Genomic DNA, 11,650 nt, shown 5'->3' with positions numbered 1-11,650 from the left:
CACCGCGCTCCCCTCAGGCTGCTGCCGCCGGCCCCGCCCCGCTCCCCCCTTCCCCCCTCCCGATTGGCCGAACCACCCGCCCGTCCACCGCGGTTTGTTTGGTCGCGTGGACCTGTCAAGCCCGCCGCGGGGGGGGGGGAGGGAGGGAAGGAGGGAGGGAGGGAGTAGGGAGGGGCAGCCCCCCCCCCCCGCACCCGCCCCCCCCCCCCCCCGCCAAACCCCGCCGGTCCCACGTGGCAGCGCGCGGCGCCCCGACGGGGCGGGCGGGACGGCGGGACCCCCCCCCCTTCACCCCCCCTCACTCCCCCCCGCCGGTGACACCCCCCCCCCCCCCCCCCGGCGGGGGTGGTGCCGCCCCGGGGCTGTGGCGGCAGCGGCAGCGGCGGTGGCGGCGGTTAAGGGGGGGGGGGGGGGCGGCGAGCGAGCGAGCCGCGCTGAGGGGAGGGAGCGGGTTCCCGACATCCGGGCCCTTCGCTCGCCTCAGCCGCCGCCAGAAGCGGGGTCACCGCCGCCGCCGGACGGGGCGGGCGGCTGCCGGCACGCAGGTGGGTCCGAGTCCCGGTCGTGTTCCGCCACCCCCCCCCCCCCGCTTCACCTCAAACCCGTCCCCAGCCGACACCCCCCTCCCCCGGCCCTGAGGTGCGCGCCGTTGCCGCTGCCCCGTCCCGCCCCGTCCCGCCCCGTCCCGTCCCACCGGCGGGGGCGATGCTCCCCCCCCCCCCCCACACACACCCCCGGCTCCGCGCCGCCGGGGCTCCCTCCCTTTTAATTTCGTTTCAGACGGTAAGTTCTTTTTAAAATTTTTTATTCAATATTTAAAAAAAAAAACACCAAACAATCCCCCTTCCTCCCTCCCTCCCGCGGCTGCATTTTTCTCCCGCTTGGCCCCACTGGAATTCCCGTCCCGGGGGTGGGAGAACTGGGGGGGACCCCCGTCTGCTGCCTTCACCCACGGGGGGGACCGGGGCGGTGCACCGGCGGGACGGGTGTATCCCTCTTCCCCATCACCCAGCGCCCTCCTCCGTGGACCCTTCTGCGTGGGGAGGCGGTGGCTTCCCCTCCTTCTTTCCCTCCTTCCCCGGGACCGGGGGGGGGGGACGACGGTGCCCGGTTCTCCCGGCGGGGTCGCAGCACCGGTGGGTCCCCGAGCTGCGGCAGCATCAGGCAGAGGCAGCACCGCTGTCACCGTCACTCCTGGCTTCCAGGTCTGCTATTCCCCCCCCCCCCCCCCCCCTTCTTTTTTGTTGAATGATTATTACCGTTCTTTTTTTTTTTTTTTTTGATTAATTATTATGATTAATTTTTAAAATATTTTTTTTGTCTATCATGGCAAAACTTTTGCTGGAGTTCCCGCTGCCTGCGGTTGCTCGCGCTGCAGCCGACACGATCCTGAGCGCTGCTGCCAAGCGCATGCTGACTTTAGAGGATCAGCTTTTACTTGTAATTAAGGACAAGGTGCAGGGGTGTCTGGGGGGGTGACCGCATCGCAGCCCGTCCCTTCTCCTCTGCACCTTGCACCGGGGCAGGGACCTGGTGGCTCAGGGCACCCCCCCCCCCCCCCGTGCTGGGGAGTCCTCGGTGGGTTTTTATTCCTGTTATTTATCCGGCTGCTGCCTGAGACCGTGTAAACTCAGAGGCGGTTGTGGTTTGTGCTGGGGTGGCACCTCGGGCGAGGCGTTGTCCCCGCTGATGCTGAAGAGCTTCACGCTGTATCCCCGTGTCACTTAGGTTTGCCTGGCGCAGGATCCCACCTCCCCGGATAACCCCACGTCCTGCTTCCCCGGCAGCAGCACCGAGCCTCGGCGATGCGGTACGTCTGCCGGCGTGTGCTCCCGCTGCGGGCAGGAGCGGGGGGCTGGCTGCCCTCCCAGTGGGTTGCGTGGAGGAGCGGGACCTGGGCGGCTGCCTGTGTGTCCCCAGCCACGGTGCCCGGTGGGCCTGGTGGTGAGCATCCCTGGGACAGGCTCAGCGTGGGGCGAGCATCCCTGGGATGTGCTCAGTCTGGGTATGGGGAGTGTGGGGTGAGCAGACCTGGGACGGGCTCAGCGTGGGGCGAGCATCCCTGGGATGTACTCAGCCTCGGTACGGGGAGCGTGGGATGAGCATCCCAGGCGGCATGGGTGCTTTGCCACCTCCCGCGCTGCTGGCAGCGGTCCTAGCATCCCCAAATATTCCCGCTGTCCCCCCGCCGCACATGCCGTGCGGCAGGAGGGGGAGCTCGTACTGCGTCGGCTAAACAGGACGGGGAGCTGTGCAGGACAGGGGACCCCAGCCTATGTGGGGTCCTGGGAGCCCCCCTCTGCCCCGAGCAAGGGGAACCCCTTCCTCTGAACCCCCCTTTCCGCCAGCCCTCGCCGCAGCTCCGGCACTGAATTTCCTCTGAGCCCTCCTGCCCATATTGTGCTATTGATTGCTGAGCTGAACTTCCTCCCGAAATCATTAAAGCTTAAAAAATTGATGGCACAATAGAGCCCTTTATTAGCAACATAACTTTTCTGGCTTTCTTTTTTTCTTCTTCTTCTTTTTTTTTTTTTTTTAATCAACACAAAAGGGCAGAGCCTGAGCTCAGATTTGTGTCCTGTGTCCCTGCGAGAGCTGGGCAGCGTGCCCTCCTCCACCCCAGCTACCCATCAGCACAGCCGTGCTGGGCTATTTATTAGGAAAAATGGCAAAGAAGGAATCGATGTGTGCAGGTTTTATTCTTTTTTCTTTTAATCTCAGCCTCCTCTCTTTGCAGCCTGCAGATAGGTCTATTTATTTCTGCTCTTATAAATAAAAATATTTGAATGGGGGCTGTAATATTTTATTCCCTGTCATGCCCATCCTTTGGTCTAATGGCAGCTGAGTTCTTGCTCAGTATTAACTTACCATTTTAGTAACAGTTGAGTTTTCCTGAAGGAAATCCCTCCGGGCTGGCCATTACCATGTCATTGTATAACACAGCAGAAAGATGGATTACCTGGATGGATATCCTCCAGCGTGACTTCTCCAAGTGACAGGCTTCAGCTAATTCATCCCCGCTCCCGTTGCAATTGTCGGGATGGGTTTTATAGCTTCTAGGAAATATTTGCAGTATCTCCTGGCGTGTGGTTGTAAATACAGGTGCTGATTTGCCAGGTGGGACTGTTGGCAGCATCCTGCTTCATGTGAAGCCCCAGCTCCTGGAGTCAAGTCAACCCCTACGAGTTCTCCTTTACCAGAGAAATATGAAGTTTTTTCTTTTTCTGGTTATTCAGAGAGGTTTTGAGATGTGCTTGAGTGTGTCTGGATAGAGGAGAAAGAAGGAGGAAAAAAAAAAAAAAAGTACATTTATATGTGTGAGTGTGTATGGGTGTAAAATAAATCACACGATTTTGAAGCCAATATAATATTTTGTTGAAGGATCCCTTAGTGATCCTGTGCCAGAACAGGGACTGAAAGTCATGTAGAGGGGACACTGCCTCGCTGTGTGGCCTTGGGCCAGTCATTTATCTTCTCCGCTGCAGTGTTGGTATCTCAGGAGTGTGGCTGCCTGCACTGCCTGCATTTTCTACTAGCCCTGTCTCAATGCTGCACGCTATGCCCCTCCTCCCCACCATAATTTTCATGTGGCTCTTGCACCCTGTTACTTTTAGGGTGGTGCATCAGGGTGGAAACCCTTGGGTGCAAAGCATCCCCCCTAAATGCTTCCTTCCTAGGGCAGGAGCAATAGGTGGATCCCTCTGTGCTCCCCATTTTTCAGGAGAACATCAGCTTGGTTCTGGGTAATGCTGACCAGCTTGCGTGCCCCCCGTTTGTCATCACTGCAGAATATTGCACGATGCTGCCAAAAATGATGAAGCTATAAAACAAGAATAGCTCTGAGGGGTTTATATTTGCAGATCACACCAAGCTGAGTGGTGTGGCTGACCTGCCTGAGGGATGGGATGCCATCCAGAGAGACCTGGACAAGCTCGAGAATTGGGCCCATGTGAACCTTGTGAGGTTCAACAAGGCCAAGTGCAAGGTCCTGCACGTGTTTTGGGGCAACCCCTGGTATCAATACAGGTCGATCTAGTCCAACTCCCTTGGAATAAGCAGGGACATCTTCCACTAGATCAGGTTGCTCAGAGCCCCGTCCAACCTGACCTGGAACGTTCCCAGGGATGAGGCATCTACCACCTCTCTGGGAAACCTCTCCCAGTGCCTCACCACCCTCATCGTAAAACGTTTCTTCCTTCTATCTAGTCTGAATCTCCCCTCTTTTAGTTTAAAACCATTACCCCTTGTCCTATTGCTACAGGCTCTAATAAAACCTCTATTCCCATCTTTCTTCCAAGCCCCCTTTAAGCATTGAAAGGCCACAATAAGGTCTCCCTGGAGCCTTCTCTTCTCCAGGCTGAACAACCCCAACTCTCTCAGCCTGTCCTCACAGGAGAGGTGCTCCAGCCCCCTGATCATCTTCGTGGCTGTTCTCTGGACCCGCTCCATGTCCTTCTCATGTTGAGGACCCCAGAACTGGATGCAGTACTGCAGGTGGGCACTCACCAGAGCGGGGTGCAGGAGCAATTACATCGTATCGAAAGGATCTGAGTTTGCCTAGACCGGGGCTTTGCAATTACCAGAACCAGGTGCCTGAAGACATATTTAGACAGCTAAATCTATGTGAAACCCTTCTCCTTCCTGGCTCGCCCAGAGCATCCCTGCTGACCCAGCCGCCAGCCCACCGCAGCGGCACACTCTCATCAGCAGTGAGGACTCTCCGTTCTCTTCTCCTGCCATGCTCCAGAAGCTTATACAATTTTTTTGGCGCCTTTCCCCGACGTCATTATTCTGGGTAACATGGTTTGTTTGTTTATGCTTTTTGGTTTTAATCATACTTTTTTTTTTTTTTTTTTTATTGTGTCTGAAAAGCTCCAGGGCTTCCTTTCCCCTCCCCACTCCCAGATGGTTGCCCATAAAAAAAAGGAAATATTAGAATAAAAAAGGAAATAGTTTGGTTCTGTAATGAATGAAGTTTGGCTTTTCCAGAGAGGATGTGGGAGAGAAAAAGTTGGGGAAAAAAAAAGTGGCAGGTGTGTTTGGAGGGAAGGGTGTGCCCTGCCATGTATTTTAAGCTCTGCTGGGTCTGTGCCACTCTTTTTACAGCACTCTGGTGAAAAGGGATCCGGGTCTCGCTCTGTGTTTAATCTCACTGTGACCGGCTCAGAGAAACCACCCTCCCCATTCTTATGAATCTGTTTCATTTATTTAATTAGATCTTAGTTCTCCATTATTGTTGCTGGGAGGGGCTGCGTTGGCTTATTTACCTAATCTGGTTGGTCTGAAAACGTTTGCCTTTTTTTTTTTTTTTTTTTTTTTTTTTTTGGAGGAGGAGGAGGAAGAGGCAGGTGGGTGGGGAGTGGTGGGAATTACCAGGCTGCTGGTTTCCTCTCCAGTGGATCTCCAGGAGCAAAGGGAGTTGCTACAAGAGCAGGGCTTAGAAGAAAGATTTCAAAGGGTGAGATGACACTGCCTGTTACTGGTAGCAAGGAGAAGCAGAAGCCAGCTCTGCCTCTGTTGCAGATGGTGGTACAGTTCCCAGGGAGCAGGACTAGGATCTTGGCAGACCTCCGTGGCTTGGAGGTCCAGCCCATCCTGGTGACACTTTGGCTGCTGTGGCTTGAGGTGGCAGCAGCTCGCTGTCACCTGTAGTCATGGTGGTTGTCTGCACGCATGGTCCTTCATGTGGTGGGACGAACATCTGGCACATGTAGAGGAGATGACACAGTGCCTGGCCACAGATGTGGAGTTAGCCCACATCCCCAAAGGTGCTGATGGGCCATGTCAACCTCCTTCTGGACAGCGTGTTGGTTTCATCAAGGGTGGTGCAGGTCTGCACCTTGCCAGACCAGGGCTGGGATATTGCAAATCCACCCACTGCTTCTGCATTGCTCACCAGTAGCAGGGCTTGCACGCCGCTTCGGGGCACGCTGTAGAGAAGAGGAGCGGTACGGGCTGATAGCATCTCATCCTGTCGGTCCATACAAACCAATGCTGGAGCGTGTGTTGGGTGTGCTTATTGTTCCTGCAGGGTGGTAGGTCTCTGGGGTGGATAAGGATGCTGTCCCAGTTAGGACAGCTTTATCTGGGACTGGTTTTTGCGAGGCATGAGCTGATGGCCTTTAGTTGTTCTTGTCATGGTCCAGGTGTTTGGGCGGGACATGCTTCTCCATATGAAAGGTCTGTCTAAGACTCCTTGTTCTGCCTGTGATGGGGCTTCTGTGGTCCTCTTCTGGTTAAACACTTAGATGGGTGCTCTGTTGATCGGGGTTCTCTCTCTGTTTGTTTTGCTGGGGTTTTCCTTGGGATTTGGGGACATCATCTGGTTTTACTTCCATTCCTCACCAACACTAGCCATGATGCTTTCTATTCTCCTGTGTGGTCTGTAGAGCTGGTGCTGTCTCTTGCTGCTGCTGTCAGGCTGTGTATTGATAGCATGGCCTCAGTCTTGGTTGGCACCTGAATGAATTACTGCAATACAAATAAATAAGAAAAAAATAACAGTATTTGCAAGAGCAACGGGTTGGAGTTCTAACATTTATGCAGAGCCATTCATCAGAAATGACACCCAAATGTTCTATAAACTCTCACATGCACATAAAACGCTGCTCCCAGGCTTCAAGGCAGTGTCAACTGTTTAATAACAAAACTACACAGAGGTTCAGGACCTGAAATGTGGAATTACTGCCTCCACTTGGAGCTGCAGGGAAAATCTGAGTCCACCAATAGGATGAACCCTATTGGAAACTGGACAGGACAACCCCTATGAATGTGACATGGACATTTTATTTATGTCTTCCAGTGGGAAAAACCAGCAGCTCTTTGGCTTAACTGAAAGTTGTCGCTTCTGCCACGGGCACGGGTCCTTTTGGGTTGTGGGGTGAACGATGCTCTAGAAAGTCTTAAGTAACCTTAGAAGGTACTGATTTGCTGAGAAAAGTGGTGTCTCCCAACCTATTGTTGCTACTTCTTGCAGATTTTGGGTCTAGTGCATACAAGATCTACCAGTCTGCAAGATGGCCTTTGCCCTGTAGGACCTCTGTGTCTTTGTTCCTGGTGGAAGGAGCCTTTCCAACACTATCTGAACCTTCTCATTGCATCGTGTTTAACAACATGCAGCAGAGGAGGAGGTTGGGAGGGAGGAGAAAGTTTTACTTCCTGCCCTCTTTTTCCGTTTAATCCCAAAATGATATTTTTATTTATTTATTGGCTCAGGCCCTCTCCTTTCTGCAGGCTTTGCCTAGCGTAAGACCTGAAGATTTGCATGCTTGATCAAATCTGATGGGAGTAACCAAATCAGCGTTAGCTTTTGGTTAATTGGCAGGTGATGAACTCCATGACTGCAATGAAGACGAGCCCTTCTGTAGAGCATGTTGTACCTTGGCACAGGGACATGAGTAAGAAGCCGTTGGCAACTTTTAAATATAAATCCCTTTGGGGGATTTATTTTTAGGTTGTCTTGCTCTGTGATGAACACATGATCAAAGTAAAACCAAAAAAGGGTGGGCAGGAGCATGGTGACCTCAGTTAGGTCAGCAATGAACTTGAGGTTAAAGTCCAGAAGACTCACCAAAATTGGTGGCCGTTTGCATCTTGAGAATTAAGTACCAGAAGTTAATCATGGTGATGCGAGAGAAAACATTCAGGGTATTCATTGTCGCTTTTAAGCATCTTGATTGTCAATTAAACTGGGGAGAAGAGAAACATGACTGATGATAGACACTGAAGTTGCTCAGCGGGGATTTGCAGGCAGCGTTGTTATTGCATTGCCGTCTGCCGGCAGCATTCCACTTGTCAGCCTTGCCTTTATAAATAGTCCTTTTTTTGGATGTTTGCAGCTTGGAGTTTCTTTTCGGGGCTGGAATTTGGTACTGGGGGCCTTGGTCTTGCTTCAACCTAAAGGGACCAGGCATTGGTGCAGACCTGGTTTTGGCTGGTGCCCTGGATTGATTAAATTAATCCCTCATACTCTGTTTTAGAGTCTTTTTCCACACCCCCCCCAAGAAGATAAACACTTCTTGGTCAGTCTGTTGAGAAGCATAGAGATGCCATGTAAAATTGTAAGTGGGGAAAAAAGCAGCAGGGTTTCTTTAACAATCACCGTTTCAAATGATAAGGCTATAAATGAGCCCTTTGATAATGTACAATTAATGTGATGATGCATGAATTTACCAGGTTCATGTTGTAAATTTAAAGTGACCCATAATAATGATGGGCTTCACAAAATAAACATCAACTTGTAAATTAATTTAGTGTCAGTTTACAAACAACTCATTTTATGATTCCCCTTCAAAATATGAAAAAGAGGTTGTTAACCTCATTTTTTGTGATGTTGATGCAACTCGAGTATCCCACTTCAGCAGCTTCATTTGTACGTGTATGTATGTTACTCCTGCAGCACCACCTGTGTTATGTTTTGATGCCTTTTTTTATGTCTTCTATTACGGACTGAGCTTGCAACACTTCCAAGTGTGAGTGATTTTATTCGCCTGGCTAGTCCATTGATTTCAGGAGCAGACCTTCTCCGGGACTGTGCGTGAGGGGTTATTCTAAGCCCGTTATCTTTATCAGGCTTTGAATTGTAAAGAAATGGCCAGCCATGCTTGCAAAATACCTGTTTGTTCTTGTTTTAGGCATGCAATCCCAGCTGAAAGCAAGAGGTAGAAAAACTACCGCATTAAAACACAGCGTGTTTTAAATGTGCATCGGTGCAGGGAGAAGCAGGGAGGAGGAGGATGGTGTCTTCACAGCAGTTGCTGATGTAGCTTTGGAGGTCACCTTATTTGCACCAACAGCTAACTGCAGACCTGAGACTTCTTTAGAGAAAGACGTCGGAGCCTTTAGCAAAGCCCCGGAGCAAAGTGCCATCAGCCCTGGCTATGGATGAGTTTAAGGGTGGTGGCATCTCAGGGCTGGTGATGGTGAGCAGCCTTTCACACTGTGATCCCTATTGGACCTGGACCGCTTCTCCAGGATGTGCCTACCGCGGAGCTGGGAAAAAAACCCATGCAATATTGGAGCTATTTGTCCTGTGGCCAAGCTGAACTTCAGGATTGCTTGGTTTTAGGGAGGGCAGAATAGAGGAAAAAGGCACTTTTGATTTTGAAACATGAGTAATTGGGGAAGATGCTGCTGTGCCAAGCGCTGAGCCTCCCTTCTTTGGGTATCTGCAGATGGGCATGCCATTGGGATGCTCCTTTTCTGGGAGGTGTAGCTCAAAGGCAGGTGAAGGCATTAAAAATAAATAAATAAAACACCCCCCTGCTGCCAAAAAAAAAAAAAAAAAGAGGAGGAAATTAAAGTCACTTTCCAGTCTTGAGTGAGTTTCCTCTGTTTTGGCAAAAGTTGGCACAGTATTAGAGGGGAAATCTGCTGTAACTTTCCATTGTTGCTGCCCTGGGGTGCCGGATAAAAGGGATCGAGGTGTGGGGAGTGAGGATCGGGGATCGGGGCACTGGTGGGAGGATTTTCGGGAAGTAGTGCTCCCCCTCACCCCACCCAACATGGGGTAGTGACGCCTTCCTTGATGGAACGAGCATGGGCATCCTCGCCTTCACGGGTGGTCCTGCTGCGTGAGCATCTTTCATAAGATAGACCTCGGGGGCCTGATTTTGGGTGGAGGAGCAGCCGGTGAGTGCGTGGGGGTTAACCACTGTATGGTGCCACTGCAATTTTGGCCCTGGTCCCTATTGTTTCTTGCAGGTGCCTCCTAGTTGCTTGGCAACCCCAGTGCTGTTAATGGGATGCAGTCATTCCCTGGTGCTCCTGTCCTCCTCCTCCTCCTCCTCCCTAGGAATAGGAAAACGCTGCACAGCCAAGGGGGTCCGGCACAGCCACACTCCCCTGCTGGCCTCTGGGGTCCCCAAAATGGGCTCACAGCTCGCCAGGCTCCTCTCTCTGTGAGGAACTCCAGAACTCCACAGTCACTGGGGGCGAAGAAGCTCTGCCTGGAAGAGTGGCTGCTTGTCACTTGGGTCGCCAGCCCCAGGAGAGAACCTGGGGAAGAGTAAGGAGCAGGATAGACCCCCCTCCCACTCTCTGTTACCCAAATTCATGCAGCCCACCTCGTCCCACTGGGATGGCTTCAAACCAGGCTTGTTGGGAAGCTCTTTTCCTTCGTTATTTCTTCCCTGGCTGGACTCTGCCAGCTTGCATCTAGAGGTGAAAAAGGAGTTTGAAGAAACGTACTGCCTCCAAGTCTGTGGGGATGGCTGGTCCTCCCCGATACTCTCTCAGTCCTCAAAGCACTTGCACTGTGGATGAGTAGTAAAAGCATTTCCATTGCGTCTTTTAACTGGATGTGCCAAATGTTGTATAAACTTCCAGGCAGGCTGCTGACATGCTTGCGTAGGGGTGGAATGGGTTCTTCATCATCTTTAGTTCAGGATCGAGTGTCTTTCTGAAAAAGGTGCTTTAGCTCAAATGTCAGATGTGGGCTTTACGAGGCTCTGCTCTTCGAGTTGAGGTGAGGTTAGGTCATCTCAGAGGTCCCTTATAGATAAAATCCTGTGAATTTATTGAAAGCTGTCTGGGATCAGTGAATGTTTTTAGCCTGTACTTGTGATGGAAGCCCACAAAGGAGCTGGAGGATGATCTTGAGGTTGGGAGCAGAACTTGGAGACAGTCCATTGGCTGGACCACTTATCAAACCAGGAGATTGCCCCATGATGAGGCCTGAATTTAGAAATGGCATACATGCAAGAAGGGAATCTAATTGGCCAATTGCATACTAATTCATAGTAATTACACATGCAAATTAGCTGCATAATTTTGCATTCATTTTGTGCAGGCATTTATGGGCAGCGTTTCCTGCAAAATGCTAGGATGGTTTCATGCCAGCCGTGATCCTGAATGAGGACATGCTGGTGATTCTGGTGACAGGAGAGGTTGAAGGTGTGACATGCTCAGGCATGAGAAGGAATCCATTTTTCCATGGGATTTCCAGAGCTGTGTGCTTTCCTGCCCCTGGAAAACTGCTTCACCTTCAGCTCACTTCTTTTGATGGTTGTGGGGGAGAGCAGACATTCAGGAGAGGCATCCCTGAAACTGTTCTAGGAGATGCTGCTTTTTTTTTTTTTTTTTGGTTGTTGTTCTTTTAGAAAGCACTTAGACTTTTTAATCTCTGCTGAGTGTGTCATGGGCTGGAATCTGCATAGACCTGTGCCTGCTTCATTCCTGCCTGCTTTGCCTGTCTGAAGAAGACACATTAGACACAGTTTGCTGCCTGTGCTATCCAGAACCACCGTTATTGCTTCACGCTCCGGAGCCTGATCTGGGATGTAAATCTCAAATCTCTGTTTTGCCTTTCACTTCACTGCATCCTGAAGCTTGTGCCTTTACAAGGCCTGTCCTAATGATCTCCAAAAATGTTTCCTAATCTCTGTCTGCATCTGTCTACTTAATGGCTATGTGTAGTGATGGTGGGCAATGAAGATGTTTTGATATTCATCTAGCATGCCCAGATTGCCACGTAGGTAGGAACATCGGGGTTTTCTTCTGTAGGTAGTCCCAAATAAACACCAAGAACATTTTTAGCCACATCACATCACCATATATTAGGTATGCGTTGCAGTTTGGTTTATATTTTACCTATATTACAGGTATACCTTGGGAATGCAGGTTGTGCGGTCGTATTTAGAGCGTATCTAGG

The 11,650-nt window shown here is 51.3% G+C and overlaps 1 protein-coding gene across 1 annotated transcript in view; it reads left to right on the top strand.

Moving 5' to 3' along the window:
* The first annotated feature begins 497 nt into the window (after window positions 1–497).
* ZBTB7C (zinc finger and BTB domain containing 7C) overlaps window positions 498–11,650 on the top strand; it is a 155,634-nt gene continuing 144,481 nt past the window's right edge. The window contains exons 1-2 of the mRNA XM_049794684.1: window positions 498–545; window positions 1,729–1,810. The gene's annotated coding sequence lies outside the window, so the exon portion shown is untranslated. The remainder of the gene's footprint in view (window positions 546–1,728; window positions 1,811–11,650) is intronic.

This window comes from Accipiter gentilis, chromosome Z (genome assembly GCF_929443795.1).
Source record: "Accipiter gentilis chromosome Z, bAccGen1.1, whole genome shotgun sequence".
Taxonomy (NCBI): domain Eukaryota; kingdom Metazoa; phylum Chordata; class Aves; order Accipitriformes; family Accipitridae; genus Astur; species Astur gentilis.
Note: the sequence above shows the minus strand (reverse complement) of the source record. Positions and strands in the feature narration are given on the sequence as shown.